Source organism: Delphinus delphis, chromosome 3, assembly GCF_949987515.2.
Source record: "Delphinus delphis chromosome 3, mDelDel1.2, whole genome shotgun sequence".
Lineage (NCBI taxonomy): Eukaryota > Metazoa > Chordata > Mammalia > Artiodactyla > Delphinidae > Delphinus > Delphinus delphis.
In genome coordinates, this window is record NC_082685.1 from 2,796,657 (window position 1) to 2,817,734 (window position 21,078).

A 21,078-nucleotide genomic window follows, 5' to 3' on the forward strand; every position below is an offset into this window, starting at 1 on the left:
GTCTGGCTAAAGGCCAGGATCGCCCCTCTTCTCAAAGGACCAGTTTCAGTTTCTCAGGCCGCCCTCTGGTTTCTCTGGTCTGTTTCATTTATCTCCGGCTCTGTCATTTCCATCCTCCTGTGGGCTTTGGGTTTCGCTTGCCCTTCCTGTCCTCGTTCCTTCAGGTGTCAAGTCGGGTCGTGGATCTGGGACCTTCCCCGATGCGCCCTCTGCAGCTGTCACTCCCTGCCCCCAGCGCCCGCATCCCTCAGGTTTCAGCAGGTCGCGTTCTCAGGCCAGGCGCTTTCCACCTTCTCCTCAGCCCCACTGCTCGTCTGAGCGCGTGTGGTTTAATTTCCACGGGTTCCGTGACCGCTCTGGGAAGGAAAGGGCATCGGGACGCCTTTCTCGGTGACTGGACGTTGTTGGGAGTATGGCTGAAATGGGATTCTCTTGGGACCCTTCGTGGGGCTAGCTGAGAACATGGAGGGAGGGCTGGTTTGAGGCGGGGGGCTCTTCGCTCTGGACCCCCGGCTTCACTGCTTCGTCCCTGAGCCTCTCTGAACGCCTGCTTCATACAGCTGGAGGGGGGTGGGGTGTGAGGCCCGAGGACACGGGGCTTGATCGGCTGTGAGGTTTGGGGGTCCGGGGTGGAGGTGGCTAGAGCAGAGGCTGAGACAGAATCCCCTGAAGTCGCTCGCTGGGGCCGCCATCACAAAGTACCACCGACTGGGGGGCTTGCAACTGCAGAAACGCGTCCTCACACGGTTCCGGAGGCCGGAAGTCCGAGATCCAGGTGCGGCAGACCCCCCACACACACACAGGCTCCGGGGAGGGTCCTCCCTGCCTCTTCTGGCCTCTGGTGGTTTCCAGCATCCCTGGAGGCCTTGGCTTGTGGCTGCATCCCCCCAGCCGCTGCCTCCTCTTCACATGGCCTCCCCCGTGTGTGCGCATGTCCCGTTCTCGTGCAGACACCAGTCACTGCGTTTAGGGCCCCACCCCACCCCAGTACAATCTCATCTTAACTAGTTACATCTGCAGTGACCCTATTTCCAAATGAGGCCCCAGGTATCAGGACTTAGGACTTGAATGTGTCTTTGGGGACGCACTTTAGCCCACAGCCCTCTTGGCTCTGTGTGCCCTTTGCAGCCAGGAGGTCCCAGAGGGTACCCAGTGCCCATGGCACTGGGATGGCAGCGCCCTGGGCCACAGAGAAGCCAGAGGGCGCTGGGGCTCCCTCCCCGTCTCTGAGGGACTGTGTGCTCTCCCTCCCTCTAGGATCTTCCTTCGGGGCTTCCCCTCAAGGCCTCTGGTTTGGCCAGTGCCGCCCTGGGCCCCCCCACCCCCAGCAGCGGCCCCGGTAGGGGAGACAGGCTTTCATCTGCAGCCCCCACGCGGCTCCATGAGCAGAGCTAACGCCCCCCCTTCGGCCCCGAGCCCCCGTGTCAGCCACGCCTGAGCAGGGTCAGAGTCTCCAGCAACCACCCCCGCCAGCACCCTCAGCCCAGGCTTTCATGCTTCCAGGCACGGGGTGCTCGCTCCCTGAGTCCCAAAGGGCTTTGAGCGGTGGCCGCTGATCGGGGTGGCGGCCCGGCTGAGTCCCTGGGACCCGGGTCCCTGCCGCAGCCCAGGGTGTGGCTTGGAGCGCTCATTTCACGTCCCATACCTGCGAGATGGGGATGAGAACTCCCAGGGGGCCTAAGGAGGACTGTAGACGCTGACGCAGGCCTGGCCGACGCAGGGCTCCTCGTTAACTGTAGTGCTCACACGTGGAGGCTCACCTCCCTCTTGCCTGCACTCCTCGGGCCCTTTTGCCCCTGAGGATGCCACACCTCTCTGCTTTGTGTGGCCTGCAAGCGGCCCAGGCAGAGCCGGCCCAGGGTGAGGAAAGCCGAGCACCCGCCCCGAGCGCAGAACTTAAGGGGGCATTGAAAAATGCAGTCATCGCTATGCTGTATCTTAACATAGCAATATGTCCTAAAAGTCAAAATGAATGCCCCCCAAAAAATCCATGGTCAAGATTTAAAAAAATTTATTTTTTTGGCCGTGCCACACGGCTTGTGGGATCTTGGCTCCCCAACCAGGGATCGAACCCTCGCCCCCTGCAGTGGAAGCTCAGAGTCCTAACCACTGAACTGCCAGGGAACTCCGAAGATTAGAATTTCAATTAAAGAGGGGATTGCTGGGCTTCCCTGGTGGCGCAGTGGTTGAGAGTCCGCCTGCCGATGCAGGGGACATGGGTTCGTGCCCCGGTCTGGGAAGAGCCCACATGCCGCGGAGCGGCTGGGCCCGTGAGCCATGGCCGCTGAGCCTGCGCGTCCGGAGCCTGTGCTCCGCAACGGGAAAGGCCACAACAGTGAGAGGCCCGCGTACCATCAAAAAAATAATAATAATAAAGAGGGGATTGCTCTGCCCTAATCCCAGCCCCATCAGATCCTGTCCCTAATGAAAACCTTGACATGTGATTCATCATGGATATTTTGCATTCATTTTGACTTCTTAAAAAAAATATTGCATGAAAGTATGTGATCACGGTGACCGACTTTTCGGTGCCCCTTAGATTCTGTGCCTGGGGCGGATGCCTTGCCATCCTCACCCCAGCCCGGCTGGCGAGAACGGCGGTGACAAAGATGATGACTTGAAACGCAGGTACTCCCCAGTGGTCACCAGATACCCTCATCTTGGTCTTTTCACGCTCTCCATCAGTGGACCCCAGGTCCGCAGCCCCTTTTCCTGATAGGGAGGCCAGTGCTCAGTTGCTTCTGGTCCCCGGGGACACACATGTGTACAGGCATCACAGCAGAGCCACCCTCCGCCAGGCTCAGGTGTCAGGAGAGCGGCTGGGACCGCGGCCGCGTGGCCTCGTGCTGCAGGGTTAGGCCCACACACTACAGCACCTGCCAGCGGGGAGGACACCAAGCTCCAGCCCATGACTTCGGCCGGCTCCACCCGGGCCCCAGCCCACTCCCAGGCACCTGGCCGGCCCACTGCTGACGGCCCCCCCACCACTTCCTCATCCCCCACTGCAGACCCCACTCGGCAGCCCGGCTGGTGTCTGTCAGGTGCCTCCTGTGAGCCAGACCCGGCTGCTTGGTCTCATTTTGTCCTGGTAGAAGCCTTGGGGAGCGGGTTTTCTCATCCCCATTTTATAGGTGAGGAAACTGAGGCTTAGCAGCAGGGAGACTCAACAAGGCCCCAGGCTGGTGGACCATGGGGCCAGGGTTCCAGCTCCTTTCCCTCCACCCACAAGGCACCTGGCAGTCCGTATTAGTCAGGGTTCTCCAGAGAAACAGAACCAACAGGATGTGTGTACACAGAGAGAGTTATTTTAAGGAATTGATTGTGGAGGCTGCAGGGTGGAGACCCAAGAGCCGACGCCAAAGGCAGTCACTGGAGAATTCCCTTCCGCTCAGGAGAGGCCCTCCACCTCCGCATGCCCCGCAGTCTCATCCAGAGACACCCTCACAGAAGTATCCAAAAGAACAACTGGCCACAGGCATATCTGGGCATCTCGTGGCCCAGCCAAATTGACACGTAAAATTAACCATCCCATAGTCTTTTTACTTTTTTTTTTTTTTTTTTTGCGGTACGCGGGCCTCTCACTGCTGTGGCCTCTCCGGTTGCGGAGCACAGGCTCCGGATGCGCAGGCCCAGCGGCCATGGCTCATGGGCCCAGCCGCTCTGCGGCATGTGGGATCTTCCCGGACCGGGGCACGAACCCGTGTCCCCTGCATTGGCAGGTGGACTCTCAACCACTGTGCCACCAGGGAAGCCCCTTTTTACTTTTCTTTTAAAGACCAGGTTCTATTTTTTATTTTATTTTATTTACTTAAATACTTATTTATTTATTTATTTATTGGCTGCATCGGGTCTTAGTTGCGGCACTCAGGATCTTTCGTTGTGCCTCACGGGCTTCAATCTAATTGTGGCGAGTGGGCTCTGTAGTTGTGGCATGCAGGCTTAGTTGCCCCGCAGCATGTGGGATCCTAGTTCCCTGACCAGGGATTGAACCAGTGTCCCCTGCATTGGAAGACGCTTTTTTTTTTTTTATTTCATTTATTTTATTTATTTATTTATATTTGGCTGCATTGGGTCTTCATTGCTGCGTGAGGGTTTTTCTCTAGTTGCGGCCAGTGGGCTTCTCTTGTTGCAGAGCATGGGCTCTAGGCACGCAGGCTTCAGTAGCTGTGGCTCACAGGCTCAGTAATTGTGGCTCACGGGCTCTAGAGCGCAGACTCAGTAGTTGTGGCGCATGGACTTAGTTGCTCCGCGGCATGTGGGATCTTCCCGGACCAGGGCTCGAACCCGTGTCCCTTGCATCGGCAGGCGGATTCTTAACCACTGCGCCACCAGGGAAGCCCTGAAGACGGATTCTTAACCACTGGACCACCAAGGAAGTCCCAGTCTTTTTTCTTTTTTAAATTTGTTAATGACAAAGTCACAACTTGGCACCAGGTCTATTGACCGCAAGCCCAAGTTCCCTCCCATCCACCCACCCACCAGGTTTGTATTGGTGATGTGTTCTGAGGAAATGGAATTCTGCTTGGTTGAATTCTTTAATTCAAAGATAAACTCAGCACAGTTCATCTCTTTTCCAATTATTGGGTTTGGGAGAATTTGAGCAGTGGTGATTTTGCCAACTTTTCTCTTAGAGACAAAAAGATGGGACTTCCCTGGTGGTGCAGTGGTTAAGAATCCGCCTGCCAATGCAGGGGACACGGGTTCAAGCCCTGGTCCCAGAAGATCCCACAGGCCGTGGAGCAACTAAGCCCGTGCGCCACAACTACTTAGCCCACGTGCCGTAACTACTGAAGCCTGCGTGCCTAGATCCCGTGCTCCACAACAAGAGAAGCCACTGCAACGAGAAGCCCACACACCTCAACGAAGAGTAGCCCCCGCTTGCTGCAAGTAGAGAAAGCCCGCGTGTAGCCAAAAAATAAATAATTAAATAAACAAATTTAGTTTAAAAAAAATAAAAGATGTCATTTGACCAGTTTCCTGCTGAACAGAGACTAGAATTATCAGAATTTTCTTGGCCGTATAATGCAATGAAAAAATGGTAAAGAAGTCTCCACACATATCTGGGCATCCTATGGCCCAGCCAAGCTGACATGTAAAATTAACCATCGCATAGTCTCCCAGGCTGCATGGCCCCTTGCCCACCTGGATAGGACCCCTCAGAGCCCTCGGGGGCCATCGCCACTTTCCCTGAGAGTCAGGATAGGGCCAGAAGTGGGAGTTCAGTGAAAAGCTACAAGCTCAGATATTTGTACAGAAATGTGCACAGCAGCACGATTCACAGCAGCCGAAGGTGGACACAACCCCACTGTCCATCAGTAGATGATGGATACACCCACCGTGTCCCTCCCCACACGGGAGCATCACTCAGTCACGAAAAGGGGAAGGTGCAGCCCTGACACTCACTACCACGTGGACGGACCCTGAGAACACGATGCTCAGTGAGAGAAGCCAGACACAGGATACACAGTGTGTGATTCCATTGATTGGAAATGTCCAGAACAGGCAGATCCACAGACACAGAGAGTTGGTGGTTAGTGGTTGTCAGGGGCTGGGGAGGGGGTGGGAGTAACTGCTGATGGGGATGGGGCTTCTTTTTGGGGTGATGGAATGTTCTGGAATCAGAAAGAGGTGATGGTTGCACAGTAACGTGAATGCACTAAATGCCACTGAATTTTTTTTGTACACTTAAAAATGGTTAAAATAGCAAATGTTGTGTCACGTATATATATTTTTACAATCTTTAAAATTTAATAATGTAATATACCAGAAAACCATTGAGTGAGTGAACACTTTCAGTGGTGAACTGTTTGTTTTCTGACTTTCTGTCTCAGCAAAGCTGTCAACAGGGAAAAGAGGAGGAAGCACAGAGCATGCTGAGGGGTCGGGGGTGGGCCGTCAGAGCTGCTGAATCACAGCGATTTGTTTTCTTTCCCGTGTCCCCAGCATCTCGTGGCTACGCCGGGGTAACGGGGACAGACGTTGGGAAATGTTCCGCAGGGCAGGCGTGAGCGGTGAAACACAGGAACAGAATTCTAGTCCTGCCGGGCTCGGTCCCGGCAGGTGCTTGGCATGACAGAGCCCCCATCCCCGCCGTGCCTGGTGCGGTACCCATCTGGGTGCAAGTGAGACCCTCCGGCACATCTGCAGGGAGTGCTGGCGGGACAGACAGCAAGGGAGGAGGCAGGGCTGTGATTTCCCAGGTGGGAAATCCTGGACTTTAGCAGCAGGGTTCCAGGTGATTTGTTTTAAAAGGCAGCAAGGAGTGACGAACGGTTTTCTTTCAACATGGCTCTTTGGCTTGGAATTGATGGATCAGCAAACTTCTCTCTTCACTGGTGTGGTTCCTTCCCCGCCACAACCTTGGGAGTCACAGTTGGCCACGGCCTGGGACTGGCTTCTCAAAGCAGGACACACAGCGGTACCTTCCTAGGGCAGTCATTTCAGTCAAAGGCTTTGGGGTCGGGAGGGAGACGTTATTATTTTTTTTATGTTAGTTTTGTATTTTCTATTTGTATTATTTTTACAGTCACATAGATTAATTTAGGAGTGGCAGGCCCAACTGACATGGCATCGTAGGAAAAAATGAGGGAACGTCGACAGGCCACATCAGGCCACATCCCCTTCCATCTCCTCCGGACCTGGGTCCTCTCTGCAGGTTGTGCTTCTCTGCTGTATTAGTTAGCGATGCTGCATGACAAATACCCCCAAGCTCCACCCACTTATCATCTCACAGTGAGTCAGGGGTCCAGGCACAGCCTAACGGGGTCCTCTGCTCAGGGTCCCAGCAGGCCACCATCCAGGTGCCAACTGGGCTTCATTCTTACCCAGAGGCTTGACTGGGGGAGAATCTGCTCCAGGGTCCCTCGGGGTGTTGGCAGAATTTGTGGCCTGCAGCTGCAGGACTGTCGACAGCTCCTAGGGGTCACCCACCGCTCCTGGCCACATGCACTTTTTTTTTTAGATTTATTTTTATTTATTTATTTGGCTGTGCCAGCTCTTAGTTGCAGCATGTGGGATCCTCGTTGCGGCATGCAGGACCCTTTAGTTGCAGCATGTGGACTCCCACTTGGGGCATTCAGGATCTAGTTCCCCGACCAGGGATTGAACCTGGGCCCCTGGCCTTGGGAGGGCAGAGTCTTACCCGCTGGACCACCAGGGAAGTCCCCATGTGCACTTTTTTTATCTTTTTAAATAGATTTATTGATTTATTTATTTATGGCTGCGTTGGGTCCTCATTGCTGCGCGCAGGCTTTCTCTAGTTGCGGCGAGTGGGGGCTACACTTCGCTGCGGTGCGTGGGCCTCTCACTGTGGTGCCTTCTCCTGTTGTGGAACACAGGCTCTGGGGGCACAGGCTTCAGTAGTTGTGGCACGCAGTCTCAGTAGTTGTGGCTTGCGGGCTCTAGAGCACAGGCTCAGTAGTTGTGGCGCTCGCGCCTAGTTGCTCCACGGCATGTGGGATCTTCCCGGACCAGGGCTTGAACCCGTGTCCCCTGCATTGGCAGGCGGATTCCCAACCACTGAGCCACCAGGGAAGCCCCCCACGTGCACTTCTTAAACACAGTCGCCTGCCTCATCAGGCCAGCAAGGAGGGTCTCTAGGGGCGAGGGCAGAAGTCCGAGCAGCTCTGCCTGGCCTTCTCTGAGAACACACCCACTGGCTGCCCTGCACCAGTCCCTGAGGATCCCATGAGGTCACGTCCGTGCCTTCTGTGCACCTTCTCCACTTCCTGTGTGCAGTGTGGCCCAAGCCACCTCTCCCAAGTCCTGCAGAGACCCTGAGAGCCCCCAAGGCAGCCACGGTTCCCCTTTCCAGTGAGAGCCGCAGGAGACCTCAGCGCTTCCTGGGCAGCCCTGCACTTGGCCGCATTTCTGCATTAACGAGAAAAGGCGTCATGGAATTTGGACAGGCGAGAAACGGGATGTCAATGTGAACAGAACCAGACACTTCATCTCATTGTTAGAAATTCCACGCAGGTCATCGAAACCTCGTCTTGGGGCAGAGACCGCCGGGAAGCCGAGATTAACTCCCTCTCGCCAGGCGCGTTCTACAGACCCAGTGCTGGTCCCTGCACCCCTGCTGCCTCCTGTGGGTACCTGGGCCCCGAGATCCCTCCTTCCCTCCCTCCTGCTCACTGGGGCTCCTTGGACGCTGGGCTGTCAATGGGGTAGCTGTGATTGGCCCTCTCTGGAAGGTTCCGCGGTGCTCCCCAGCCGTGTCCCCAGATGAGAACACAGCCCAGCAACACCTCCGTTGGGGCCGAAATTTGCATCCCAGACCAAGACTGCTGCTTCTCTGCCCCACCCCCCCGGGTGCTGCGTTTGAAGGTCAAGCTTCCAGCCAAGACACACAGGGGTCAGCACCCGAGTAGGGGGTTCCGTCCAGATGTCCTAATGCTTTGTTTTAGTGCCGGGCAGCCTGAGCTTTGACCCCAAGCCCCTGTGTCCGCACCTCATGGGCACCTGGGTCCCCTCGGGAGTTTGGACACCGAGGATGCATGGCGGGCCCGGAGGAGGTGCCCAGGAGCCACGTTGGTGGCCTCAGCCCACCCGGGCTCCTCAAGTGAACCCGGCGGGACCAAAATAATGTATGCATTTCACAGGAAAGAGGCTCCCAGGCAGGCACACTCCTAGCCCATTCGTCCAGGGGTCTCCCCCTGACCCCCAGTCCACCCAGCACTGCTGCCGTAGCCCAGCCATTCTCCGTGGGGGGCCGTCCTGGGCGCTGCGGGATGTGGAGCAGCGTCCCTGACCCCACCCACTCGATGCCGGGAGCCCCCCAGAGGGAAGACCAGAGATGTCTCTAGACATCCCCCGTGTCCCCTGGGGGCAGGAGCGCCCCGGTGAGACCCCTTGTTCTAGGGCCTGGCGCCTCACACAGGCACATCTCTGAAACCGTTCGAGTAATCTCACCATTGGCCCTTTTTTTTTTTTTTTTAAACATGAAAAATGTCCCTAACTACAGCTAGCCCTTAGGGAGAGCCTCTGTGGGTCTGTTTGGTTCCGGCACTTTCCAACCACATCAGAGGTGGAGTAACCTGCTCAGTAACCACTGGTCATTCTGATGCTGGGGTGTTGAGGCTTCAATGCCCTGGGTGTTGGCCGTCAACCCAGAACCCAGAGCAAAGAGCCAGAGGCCATGACCCGGGCCCGAGGTCCGTCCGCAGCAGCACGTGTGCCCCGGGCAGGCCATCCCCACTCTGCAGGGTGGGCCATCCTGGGCACGTGCCCGCGAGTGGCATCCACTACGGACTTCAGGTGCGGCCAGTGCTCTGCCCCTGGCAGCCTGATCCTGGAGGCCTGTCCTGGGACAGAGATTGGCCCTGGGGACAGAGTGAGTTCCTGGAAGGAGCCTCCTTGGTAAATGCCCTGCGCTGCAGCCACCAGTCCCTTCCATCCAGATGGTCCTTTGGTGCCCAGCTTCAGCCACGGACCCCAAAGATGTCCCTGTCCTAGTCCCGGGACCTGTGGATGTGTCACTTCACATGGCAGAGGGGACTTTGCAGGCAGGGTTAAGTTAAGGCAGCTGAGATGGGGATGACCCTGGATTCCCTGGGGGGCCTAGCGTCATCCCAGGGTCCCTATAAGAGGGAGGCGGGGGCTTCCCTGGTGGCGCAGTGGTTGAGAGTTCGCCTGCCGATGCAGGGGACATGGGTTCGTGCCCTGGTCCGGGAAGATGCCACATGTCGCGGAGCGGCTGGGCCCGTGAGCCATGGCCGCTGAGCCTGCGCGTCCAGAGCCTGTGCTCCGCAATGGGAGAGGCCACAACAGTGAGAGGCCCGAGTACCGCAAAAAAAAAAAAAAGAGGGAGGCGGGAGGGTCAGAGGCAGAGAGAGACGGGAGATGCCGCGCTGCTGGCTGTGAGGATGCAGGAGGGGCCGCGAGCCAGGGATGCGGCGCCTCTAGAAGCTGGAAAAGGCGGGAACAGATGCTGCCCTGGAGCCTCTGGAGGAACCAGCCCTGCCCACGTGTAGATTTTGACCCAGAGGACCTAGTCAGACTTCTGACCTGCAGAACCGTGAGATAATCAATGTGTATGTTTTTAAGCCACCAAATTTGTGGCAATTTGTGACAGCAGCCACAGGAAGTGCAATGCCAAGGAATGTCCAGGGAGCTGTGTATACCCCAAGAAGGGGTTCTGGTGCAGCCTTGTGCGCGGACAGCAGACCAGGGGCTTCTCAGAGAGGGTGACACTTCATGGGGTTTTGCAGAATGTGTAGGAGTTTGTCCAGGCTCAGGTGGGAAGGCCTGGACCTGCCCTCCCCTCTCTCCCAGCCTCCTGCCCTTTGGCTCCAAGCTGCACCCTCACGGGGCCAGGGTGACAGCATTTCCTCAGTGCCGGGAAGCCGAGAATGGGGGTGACACCCTCCACGGGCGCTTGGCGTGCTGGCCCAGCCCAGTGCCTGGCTTGCACACCCTCACATGACTGCAGTCATCCTCCGGGTGCACAGAGAGGGCCCTTTCTTCTGCTCCCGCATTAGCCACACCGTCACCCTCTGTCATTGTCCGCCCACCTCCCGGCTTGGGCCAAGGGTGGCCGTTTGCCCTGCAGCTCTGTTTTTCCCTCGCTTGTGGGCACCTCATTCATTCCCCTTTTTCTAGCCTTTTCTAAATATAGCTGCCAAGGGACCCGATTTAGCCTGTGCATAAAAGGACCGGCTGACAGGGAGTCACAAGACGCTGGTCTTGGAGGGGGGGGTGGGGCAAGCCTCCTGCTGGGAAGCATCTGCCTGGCAAAGACCCAGCTGGTCTTTTGCGGCCCCCACGTCCCACCAAAGGTCATGATGCCCAAGGTCACAGAAGCCATCACGTGGCCAGCCCTCCCCACGCCAGGCCAGGGTGACCTCGACCCTGGAGAATCTCGGGCCCAGCAGGGAGGCCCGGATCCCGGAGCCCAGAGCCAGCCCTGGCTTGGGGGGGGGGGGGGGTGCGGGGATGCCTGCTCGGCTCCTGGTTGTTGGGGGGTTCAAAGAGGTTTTGTCTCCTCACTCGTAGTAAAGTCCAAATGCCAGTGTGGCACCCGTGGCCCTCCGCAGGTCCCCTCTGTCTGTGACCCCTCTTGGAGCCAGGGGCGAGGCCAGGAGGCCACCGCATCCCGGATGCTGGGGACACCGCGAGGCACCTGCCCCTCCCTCTGACTTTCTAATGGCGTGTGCACGTTTCTGTAGGGTCTAGGGCAGGTCTTTCCACCTCGGCACTGCTGACGTCAGAGCTGGGTCATTCTCTGGGGGGTGCGGCGTCCCTGGCACAGTGGGGTGTGGAGCAGCCTCCCTGGTCCCACCCCCTCAATACCAGGAGCCCCCCAGTCGTGACAACCACAGATGCCCTCGACATCGCCCCTGATGGAGACCCCCTGTTCCAGGGGCTTCCATGCCATGGACTGTGACGCAAGGGTACCCCCTGGAGGCGTGCAGGTCCGAGGCCTCGTGCACACAGTGGGTGTGTAAGACGTGCACGGTAATCAACCTGCACGTGGGCACAGCCCTCGGTCAGCCAGCTCCCCGGGCCCTGCAGGAGGGCAGCTTGTTCAAAGAAGCCCAGAGACTGTTCTCTCAAACCTCATGCCTTTCTGTTTTGCTTTGGGATTGATTTTCCTCTTTCAGCACAGCAGCCCGCCTCCTCTTCTTCTGAACACCGTGTACCGGGGGGCGGTTATCCCCGGGGTGGGGGAGAGCCTGCTTTCTCACCCGCGTCTCGTTTGTACTCCTGTCGAATCTCGCTGGAGGTTTGTGTTTTGGGGCGGGGGGTTGTTTTGTTACCTTCCTGTTTAATGGCAGGTGGGGATGGGGGTCAGGCTGCCGGGCCCTGGGAGGAAGGAATTCAGAAGCTTGGTGAGCTGTAAAGCTACCGGTTCCGGAAGTTTTAAAGCAAAATGAAGGCTGTTTCTGTTCTCTCTGAGGACAAGGAATTACTGCCCTCCGCCTGCCTCCCCTCTCTTCCCCTCCCCTCCCGAGAGCAGAGCTCCGTGGGCTGGGGACGAGGCCAGGGACGCAGGCTCCCGCTGCCAGCTGCCCCCCTCCCTCTGCAAGGCCACCTTCTTGGGGCTCTGACTCACCCAGCTCGCCGGCCACACAAGCCCCATCCGCCTGGATGAGGAGGCTATAGAGGAGGGTTTCAGAACGCCTGGAAGCAGCAGGCTTTCTCTGAGCTGAGTCCCAGGGAGCAGGAACCACGGGGAGCAGGTTGGCTGCTAATGGAGAAGCTGCCAGAAACTCCTCTGGCTTTAATGCTTTACCTGCGTCTCAGGGCTGTTAACAAAGAGAATGAGTGCCCTGTCCATGCTCAGCGGAAGGAGTGGGTGCCAGCTGGAATTGTCCCCGGCCCCATGGCCAGCGTCTAGCATGTAGAGTGCTGGGAAGAAGCCAGCCCAACAGTCAGGAGACCCCACTCAGGCCTCCCCTGGCCATTGTATCAGCTATCCGTGCTGCGTAACAAGCTATCACAGACCCAGCAGCTTCCAGCTCTCAGTTCTGGAGGTCAGCAGTCGGGCCATGGTGTGGCTGCCCTCTCTGCTCAGGGTCTCACCAGGCTGCAGTCGAAATGCCTCATCTGGAGCTCATTCAGATTGTCCCAGAATTTGGTTCCTTGCAGATATAGCAGCGGGGTCCCCCCCACTCTTGCAGCCACCCCCATTTCTTGCCACCTGGCCATCTCCAGCTTCAAAGCCAGCAACACAGGGTCTCCCTTGCATGGAATCCCTTTCACACTCACTCCCCTGATTAGAGTAGGCCCACCAAGGGTACCCCCTCTCTGTCACCTGTGCCACACGACACGGCCCGGCCCAGAGCTAAATCCCTTCCTATCCTCGGGTCCTGCCCACACTCTAGGGGAGGGTATTGTACAAGGTCACTGGGGGTCATCGTAGATGTGGGTACAGCCCCAAGGATCCCTTGCTAGATTGCTGGTGAAGGTCGGGTGTGACAAATGCCTTGTCATTGCAAGTGGGCCCCCCAGAGGACGTAGGCCCTCCTGTGCATGGCCTAGGGGGGTCACTCCAGGCCACAGGTGAGATCAAGCGCGTTAGCCCTGACTCAGGATGGGCCCTGAAACCAACACCACACAACAAAAAGGAAACCCTCATTCCTGTTTCCCGTGATTCTCCTTATTGTCTTTAACTGTAAAATTCAGGGCAGAAGCATTGCTGTGAGGGGTTCTGACCCAGTACTTCGAAACTGAGGGGGCGGTCCTCCCCCGCCCCCCGGGGACACGGGGCCATGTCTGGGGACACCTGTGGTGGTCATGACTGGGGGGCTTCTGGCATCAAGTGGGTGGGGGCAGAAATGCTGCTCAGGACGGTACCAGTGTCAGCAGTGCCTGGGGGACAGACCCTGAACTAGTCTGTCCTCCTCAGGACATTACGTGGCCTTTGAGGGACACTCTGTCTCTGAGAGCCAGGGCCTCCCAGCCCACCTCATCCCAGGCCTATGGGCTCGTGCTGCTTCTGGAAGTGGCGGCCGCAGCTCCCAGGGGAGCAGTTCGTCTCACACTGAGCCCCCAGGGCTGCGGGTCCACGTTCAGTGCACAGAACTGAGAGCCGGGCCGGGACTGTGCCTGGGTATCCGCCTGCCACAGGCAGACCCCTCGGCCAGGGAGGGGTCCCCAGTGGCCCCCTGGCTGCACCGCCTCTTGGGCCACCAGAACCAGGAGCCGCTCCTCAAAGGCCCTGCTCACCTCGCCAGCCGCATTTTTCACATTCTTTTCCCTTTACGCAGCCCAACCAGCCAACTTTCTCAGAAGCCTCTGTGGCATCCCATTCTTTCTCTTCTGGTAAGAAAGCAGCCTTGGCGGCTCGGGTGTCAGTTTATCGAGTGGGCTGGGAGTGGCACTCTTCCCAGCTATGAGAGCTATGTGTGGAATTCACAGGGATCGCTGGCATTTTTGTGTCTTGCTGTCACTGCTTCCTGTGCAGCTGGAAAACACCTCTGAGGGTGGAGATGGCATCACAGGCTGAGCAGGGGGGCACGTCTGCTCTCTCCGGCCTCTAAGTCTGCCTGCCAGAGACACGCCCGGCAGGTTGGGGCTTCCCTAGATGCCCAGGGTGTGTGTCTGATCCACTTTCCCCTGAGCCCCGCTGCTCAGGGCTCGGAGCTCCAGGGTTCCGGCAGGGGCTGGGGCCCCCCAGGCCTGCTGTCTCCTTCTTGGCTTTGCCCATGAGGACACGAGGCTCAGCCCACCCACGCCCAACGAGGTCTCGGGTACCTATCTGCCACACATTCCCCCCCGCCCCGCAGCCATGAGTGATCTGGACACAGTCACGCCAAGTATCTTGGCAAGACACAGAGGCTAAAAGACATCTTAGAGGTCCTGCATCCGAGCCCGTCCTGCCGCCTTAGAGAGCGCCCGTTACTCCGTCTGACTCGCCCAGGTGGAAGGAAGCAGGCTCGGCCGCCAGGAAACACCAAGCCCACGTCACCAGGAGCAAGGGGACAGAAACGTATCTTGAGAAGGCCTGGGGGGGGGGCGGTCCTCTGCGGGGTGCAGAGGTGATGATGCAAAGGTCTCCCAGGCCCACACGTGCAGCCCTGTCGTAAGCTGGCAGGACAGTCTGCTCAAGTCCTTGGGGAAAAGCGTCCAGGACTTCGAGAGCCCCAGAGTCACTTACAAACCACCAGACGGGAGGCGCAAAGCTGGGAGTCTGCTGTTTCATCTCACTCGGGGTTTTCTCTGACCCTGGTGGCCGCACAGGCCTGCCCCAGTGTTGTCGATGTCCCCAGCGTTCTGCCCCAGTCTTTCTCCAAAGCAAAAAGCCGTGTGAGGGTCCTGGCACCATCCCTCGTGTGTGGAGGCCCTCAGCCCTGGGACCACTGTATGTCTAAACCCTTCGCCAAAGGCACTGGGCCATGGAGGATGCAGAGACCGTGCCCCTCACCCTCTGAAGCTTGCCTCTGGGTGCAGGGGGGACAGAGCTATGTGCTGGGACCCACCCGACTGCCCCTAGATCTGGTCTCCCAGTGAGCCCTGGTTTGGGAATTAGATTCAAACCCTGGCCCGACCTCCACCCGCTGCGTGGTCTCGGGAAGGTTATTAACATACGAACGTCTTCAAGCCTCAGTCTCCTCATCTGTAAAAAATGGGCACAGAAGTCCCTTCACGATGCCCGACATCGTGGTCCTCCCCGGTAACAGAGACTATGAATGCACTCCGTCACCTGCAGAGTACACATGAAGCTTGGCACTCCAGTGCTCTTGTCCACAAGCCAAAGACACACAGCCTATATATTTCTTGGTCCAAGTCAAACAAACCACTGATTTTTCCCATTTTCCACTTTCCTCCTGATTAGGAAAATATATGGCTACCCTTCAACAACAGCAAGATGAGGGCTTTTCTTTATCTTCCTTTTCTTTTAAAAAATGTTTGCTTAAAAAAAAAGTTTGCTTAAAAATGTTATTCCGTACACACGATGAAATATTACTCGTGAAAAGGAGCGAAGCACTGACACTCACTACAACGTGGATGGACCTTGAGAACGCGATGCTCAGTGAGAGAAGCCAGACACAGAAGGACACACAGGGTGTGATTCCATTGATGGGAAATGTCTTGTTTCTCTTTAAAATTTCACCCTGGGATGGTTTTAAGCAGAGAAGTCGCACTGTGATAAAGAAGTCACACTTTTACCCGGGGGGCCAGGGTAAAAGATATTTCTGAGAAAGACATCCTGAGAGAAAGACATCAACCCAGTCCCCAAGGAACCGCCAGGCCTTGGGAGAGACAGGCAGACAGGTGTACCAATCACCTGGATGTAACGCAGGTCCCCACACAAGATGTGAACCCACACAGGGAGGCCCAGGATGGCACGTTGCATTACCTTGGGAGCACCCACACCCAGAGAATGGAGTCAGATGGTGGAAAAGGAGAAGTCTGGTCCCTTCAGCCCCTTATGAGGGCACCAATCCCATTCACGAGGGCCCCACCCTCAAGACCTAGGCACCTCCCAAAGGCCCCACCTCTTGATACCGAACAGGGCTTCAACATGCATTTTGGGGGGGTGGGGGGCAAAATATTCGATCCATAGCAGGCAGGATAGGGGGTGGGGGAAGAATTCCTGGCAGAGGGAAGTGAGTGACAAGCTTTGACTTTGTACTTGGTTTGTGAGGCCGCAGGGGCCCCAGGTGGTTTCTGAGTAGGGCAGGGACAGACTCAGGTGCATTTTCAGAAGTCACTCTGGCTGTTAGGAGGAGGGATGGAGGAGGTGGGTGGACGCCCCTGGCTGGGGATGGGGGGAGGGCACAGGAGTCTGCCTGGGGCTGCTGAGGGCTGGACCAAGGAGAAGTCTCCAGGGACAGCTGGCCTGGTCCCCCATCACTCTGGCCTTGGACCAGTTGCAGCAGATGGAGAAGTATACATGTTTTTTCAGATACCGACTTTATTTTTTTTTTCTGTGTGTAAAAATCACACAGTTCAAATGAGTGACCTCCTGAATTAGTACTGAGGACTCCAATCCCTGAAACCCAGTAACCAAAATAGCATAATTTAAACTAGCATCATACAATGTTCAAGGCAGAACCTTAGAGCATCTTCTGTTGATGGACTAGGTGGAGGTAAATATCGAATTAATGGCTCTTGTGATTCTTGTGTGTTTTCAGGGCTGTTCACTTCCTGTTTATTTTTCCATGGGGACTTTAGAATTATTTTATCAAGTTCTTTCCCTTCTTCAACATTTTGGTTTTGTTTTGTTTTTTGCATCTTCTTACATTTCCCGCCTTCTATCTGAGGTCATTTTTCTCTAATATCTTTTTATTTTACCTTTAATAAGGCAGGTCATCTGGAGACAGTCTTCCTGTTTGTCTGAAAATGTCTTTATTTTACCCTAATTCTTTTTTTTTTTAATTAATTATTTTTGGTTGTATCAGGTCTTAGTTGTGGCACACGGGCTCTTTAGTTGTGGCGCTTGGGCTTAGTTGCCTCGCGGCATGTGGGATCTTAGCTCCACGACCAGGGATCAAACCTGCATCCCCTGCATTGGATTCTCAACCACTGGGCCACCAGGGAAGTCTCATTTTTACTCGAATTCTTGAAGTTGATTTTCACCAGGTCTAGAATTTTCACTGGATCCATGAAATTGTTGGTCCTTATTCCTCAGGCAGATTATGTTTGTTTGTTTTGTAATTAAGTGACTTTATTAAGGTATAATTCCTTTTCAGTAAAATGAACAGAGCTTACATATGTAGTTTGATGAATTTTGACAAGTCTATACACCTGTGTACACTAGCACCTCAGTTGAGATAGAGAATACCTCTAATGTCTGTCTTCTTTCACCCTTTGAGAGTCCCACATGTGGCTTCATCTGTCAGTAGGTTCTTCTTTCCCTTGTGCAGTAGTATTCCATGGTATGAATTACCGCAGTTTGTTTATCCATCCTCCTGTTGGCAGGCATTTGGGTTACTTCCAATTTTTGCTGTTACAAATACAGATGTATGAACATCTTGTACAAGTCCTTTTGTGGAAATATGTTTTTATGTATCTTGGGTAAATTCCTAGGAGTGGAATTGCTGGGTCATGGGTTAAGTATGTGTTTAGCCTTATAAGAGTCTGCTAACCCACTTTCCAGGGTGGTTGTACTATCCTATGCTCCCATCAGTAACGTGTGAAAATTCTGATGTTTGTACATCCTCCCCAATACATGGTATTGTCGGTCTTTTAGATTTTTGCCAACTCTAAGGGCTGTGAAGCAGTCTCCCACGATGGTTTTCATTTATACTTGCCCTGATGACTAATCATTGAGCACATTTTCAGGTGCTCATTGGTCATTTCTCTGTCAATTTCTAAAATGTTTTTCCTGCCTGAGGTTCTAGGGCTTCTTGAATCTGTGGCTTAGAGTCCTTTTTTTTTTTTAATCAGTTTTAGGAAATTATCCATCACTATCTCTTCCAAGATTGCTTCTGCCCCTTTCTCTCTCTCCTCCTTCCAGAGCTCCAATTACACGTGTGTCAGAACTTACTGCATCCTCTGTGTCTTATACCTTGTCTCATGTGGTCCATGCTTCATTCTGGATATTTCCTATCTTCTAGTTCACTAATTTTCTCTTTAGTTATCTTTAATGATACTGCTTCTTCCATTGTGTTCGTTTCAGATATTGTCAGTTTCCAACACATCCGTTCAGTCTTTTTCTTTAGTTTCCAATTCGCTGCCAAAATTCCAACCTCACATATTTAACATAATTAATATAGTTATTTTAAAGTCTGTCAATTCCAGTGTATCGAACCCCTGGGAGCCTGTTTGTATAGTCTGTTATTTCTGCTGATTTTTGTTCATGTGGTCCTGTCTTCTTCTGTGCCTGGTCATTTCTGATTGTGTGCTAGACATTGTGACTGCTGACTTGTTTGTAGAAATAATTTGAAGCCTAAGATGATGTTGTTTTCCACCAGAAAGGATTCATTTTTACGTCTGTCCAGCATCTAGGGCTGCTAGCAATCTAAGTTCACCTCAATCCAGTATCGGGAACTGAGGTTATTCAGAACTCAGCTACAGTCACTGTGAGGGCCTGTCTGCTTCCTGCGGACCCTTTTCTTAGAAGGCAGGACTCTTTTGTCCTAGCTCATACCAAGGAGGAGTTCCCCAGTCTCTCTCCCCTTAGGAGGCCCTGGATCTCAACCTCTGAGCCCCTAGCCTTGTGAGGGCAATAGCCACTTGGCCTCTTAGCAAACCCTCCACCCCAGTAAAAAGCAGCCCCAAAGCCAGACTCCTGGGTTTCCATCCTCCCCAGATCCTGGATGGAAATCTTCACTATCTTAATAGTGAAGTCCTCCAGTCCTCCAGTCCCTTCAAGCTTCTCTATTCCATGAAGCTTTGCCAGTTGCCCTCGTCAGGAGAGCGTCCGCACGAGCTGGCCCACCGTCATTGGAGTGAAATCTGCAGATAGAGGGTTTTTTGGTTGTTGTTTTGTTTTTTATTTATTTATTTATTTTTGGCTGCGCTGGGTCTTCGTTGATGCGTGCAGGCCCTCTCCAGCTGTGGCGAGCGGGGGCCGCTCCTCGTTGGGGTGCGTGGACTTCTCATTGCGGTGGCGCCTTCTGCTGCAGAGCACAGGCTCCAGGCACGCGGGCTCAGCAGCCGTGGTGCACGGGCTCAGCTGCTCCGCGGCACGTGGGATCCTCCCGGACCAGGGCTCAAACCCGTGTCCCCTGCACTGGCAGGTGAATTCTCAACCACTGCGCCACCAGGGAAGCCCCAGATAGAGGTTTTAGTCCAAAGTCCAGGTGGCTGAGGAGGAGGCCATGAATGTATCAGTAGATCAGCGTGATCTTAGAGCCACAGAACGACAGAAGAGGATCCGTGCTCAGCTTTTTTTTTTAAATTAATTTATTTATTTATGTATTTTTGCCTGTGTAGGGTCTTTGTTGCTGTGCATGGGCTTTCTCTAGTTGTGGTGAGCGGGGGCTACTCTTCGTTGTGATGTGCGGGCTTCTCATTGCAGTGGCTTCTCTTGTTGAAGAGCACGGGCTCTAGGCATGCCGGCTTCAGTAGTTGTGACTTGCGGGCTTGGTAGTTGTGGCACGTGGGCTCAGTAGTTGTGGCTCGCGGGCTCTAGAGCACAGGCTCAGTAGTTGTGTCGCACGGGCTTAGTTGCTCCTCGGCACGTGGTATCTTCCCGGACCAGGGCTCAAACCCGTGTCCCCTGCATTGGCAGGCGGATTCTTAACCACCACTCCACTAGGGAAGTCCCTCCACTCCTAGTTTTAATACAATCCCCTTCAGATCTGCCCCGCTTTCCCCCAGGCCAGGTGGGCTTTGTGACGCCCTGCCCCACCCGGCCCCTGGGCAGATGAGTGGTGTGGCCACTGCGGGGCCAGCAAAGTCCGAGGGCAGGGAGATTTCCTAGTAGCCTCCAGCAAACCGGCCAGTGCACACTCACTGTGCAGAGGAGGTCCAGGCACCTCGTCTCTCGTCCCTCCTCCCCCGCCGTTGTGTTTATGTGGCAGTTGCCACAAGTTCCTGAAGGAGGGCCCTCCCCGTGGCTGCCAGCCTCTGGGGCCCCCGTCCCCCAACATAGGAACTTGCGGACCTGGAGGTTGGCCAGGCCCTGCGCCGAGAGGGAGTGTCACTCTGAGCATTGAGCAGAGCTCACTGGAGCTCAGAGCGGGGAGGTAACTTTCCCCAAACCACACAGCTTTGGGAGCTGGGACAGAATGCAGGTCTGCCACTTTCCACAGGGGCTCTGCCTCCCCCTCTCTCCCCCCAGGGCTGTGCTCTTTTCTCCTTCAAATGTGTTCTTGGTTGAGTTTGAGGGAAACTCTGAAACTCTGGCCCCGTGTGACTTCTCCCAGCCACAGAGGTTGTTGGATGCTAAGAAATTCTTTTTTTTTTTTTTTTCTGGCCAGGCCAAGCAGCTTGAGGGATCTTAGTTTCCCTGACCAGGGATTGAACCCGCGCCCTCAGTAGTGACAGCACAGAGTTCTAACCACTGGACCGCCATGGAATTCTCAGATGCTAAGAAATTTAAACCCTCTTTGAAACAAACTTCTGTTCCATTCAGTACCATTTCACTTCAAACTGGACCATTTCAATTCCAAAAAACTTTGCATTTTGCCTAAATGAACCTCTTTCAGCTGCTGGGTTTCTTCTGATAAGAGAGTTCCACAAAAGCCTTAGATTCTGCCCCCTGGGGACACTGGGCGATGTCTGGGGACATCTGTGGCTGTCACAACTGGGGGAGCTCCTGACATTGAGTGGGTGGGGGCCAGGGATGCTGCTCAAACCCCTACAGTGCTCAGGACGGCGCCCCAGAAAATGATCCAGCCACAAATGTCAATGGGGGTGCTCACGGTGGCGTGGGGGCAGGTCTGCAGGCAGGTGTCCTGGCTGGGTGAGGGATGCAGGAGAAAGGGACTTGGATCTCAGTCAGGGATAGCGGCCAGGACAGGCGACATTTAGACCAGACCTTCCTGGAGGGGTGAGTGGTGACAAACGTCCCGTCTGCACACATATGAGTCGTGGGAGGGCTGGCAGAACCTGAGGCCGGTGAGCATCGGGCCAGCAGCAGTGTCCCAGTTTGATATTGTCCCACAGTCACATAAGATGTCACCATCGGGGGAATCGGGGGAAAAGGGTGCATGGCACCTTGTACAATTTTTGCAACTGCCT

General features: G+C 55.2%; 1 protein-coding gene across 3 annotated transcripts in view; it reads left to right on the forward strand.

Moving 5' to 3' along the window:
- GNG7 (G protein subunit gamma 7) overlaps nt 1–21,078 on the forward strand; it is a 153,850-nt gene that overhangs the window by 119,652 nt on the left and 13,120 nt on the right. The window lies entirely within an intron of this gene.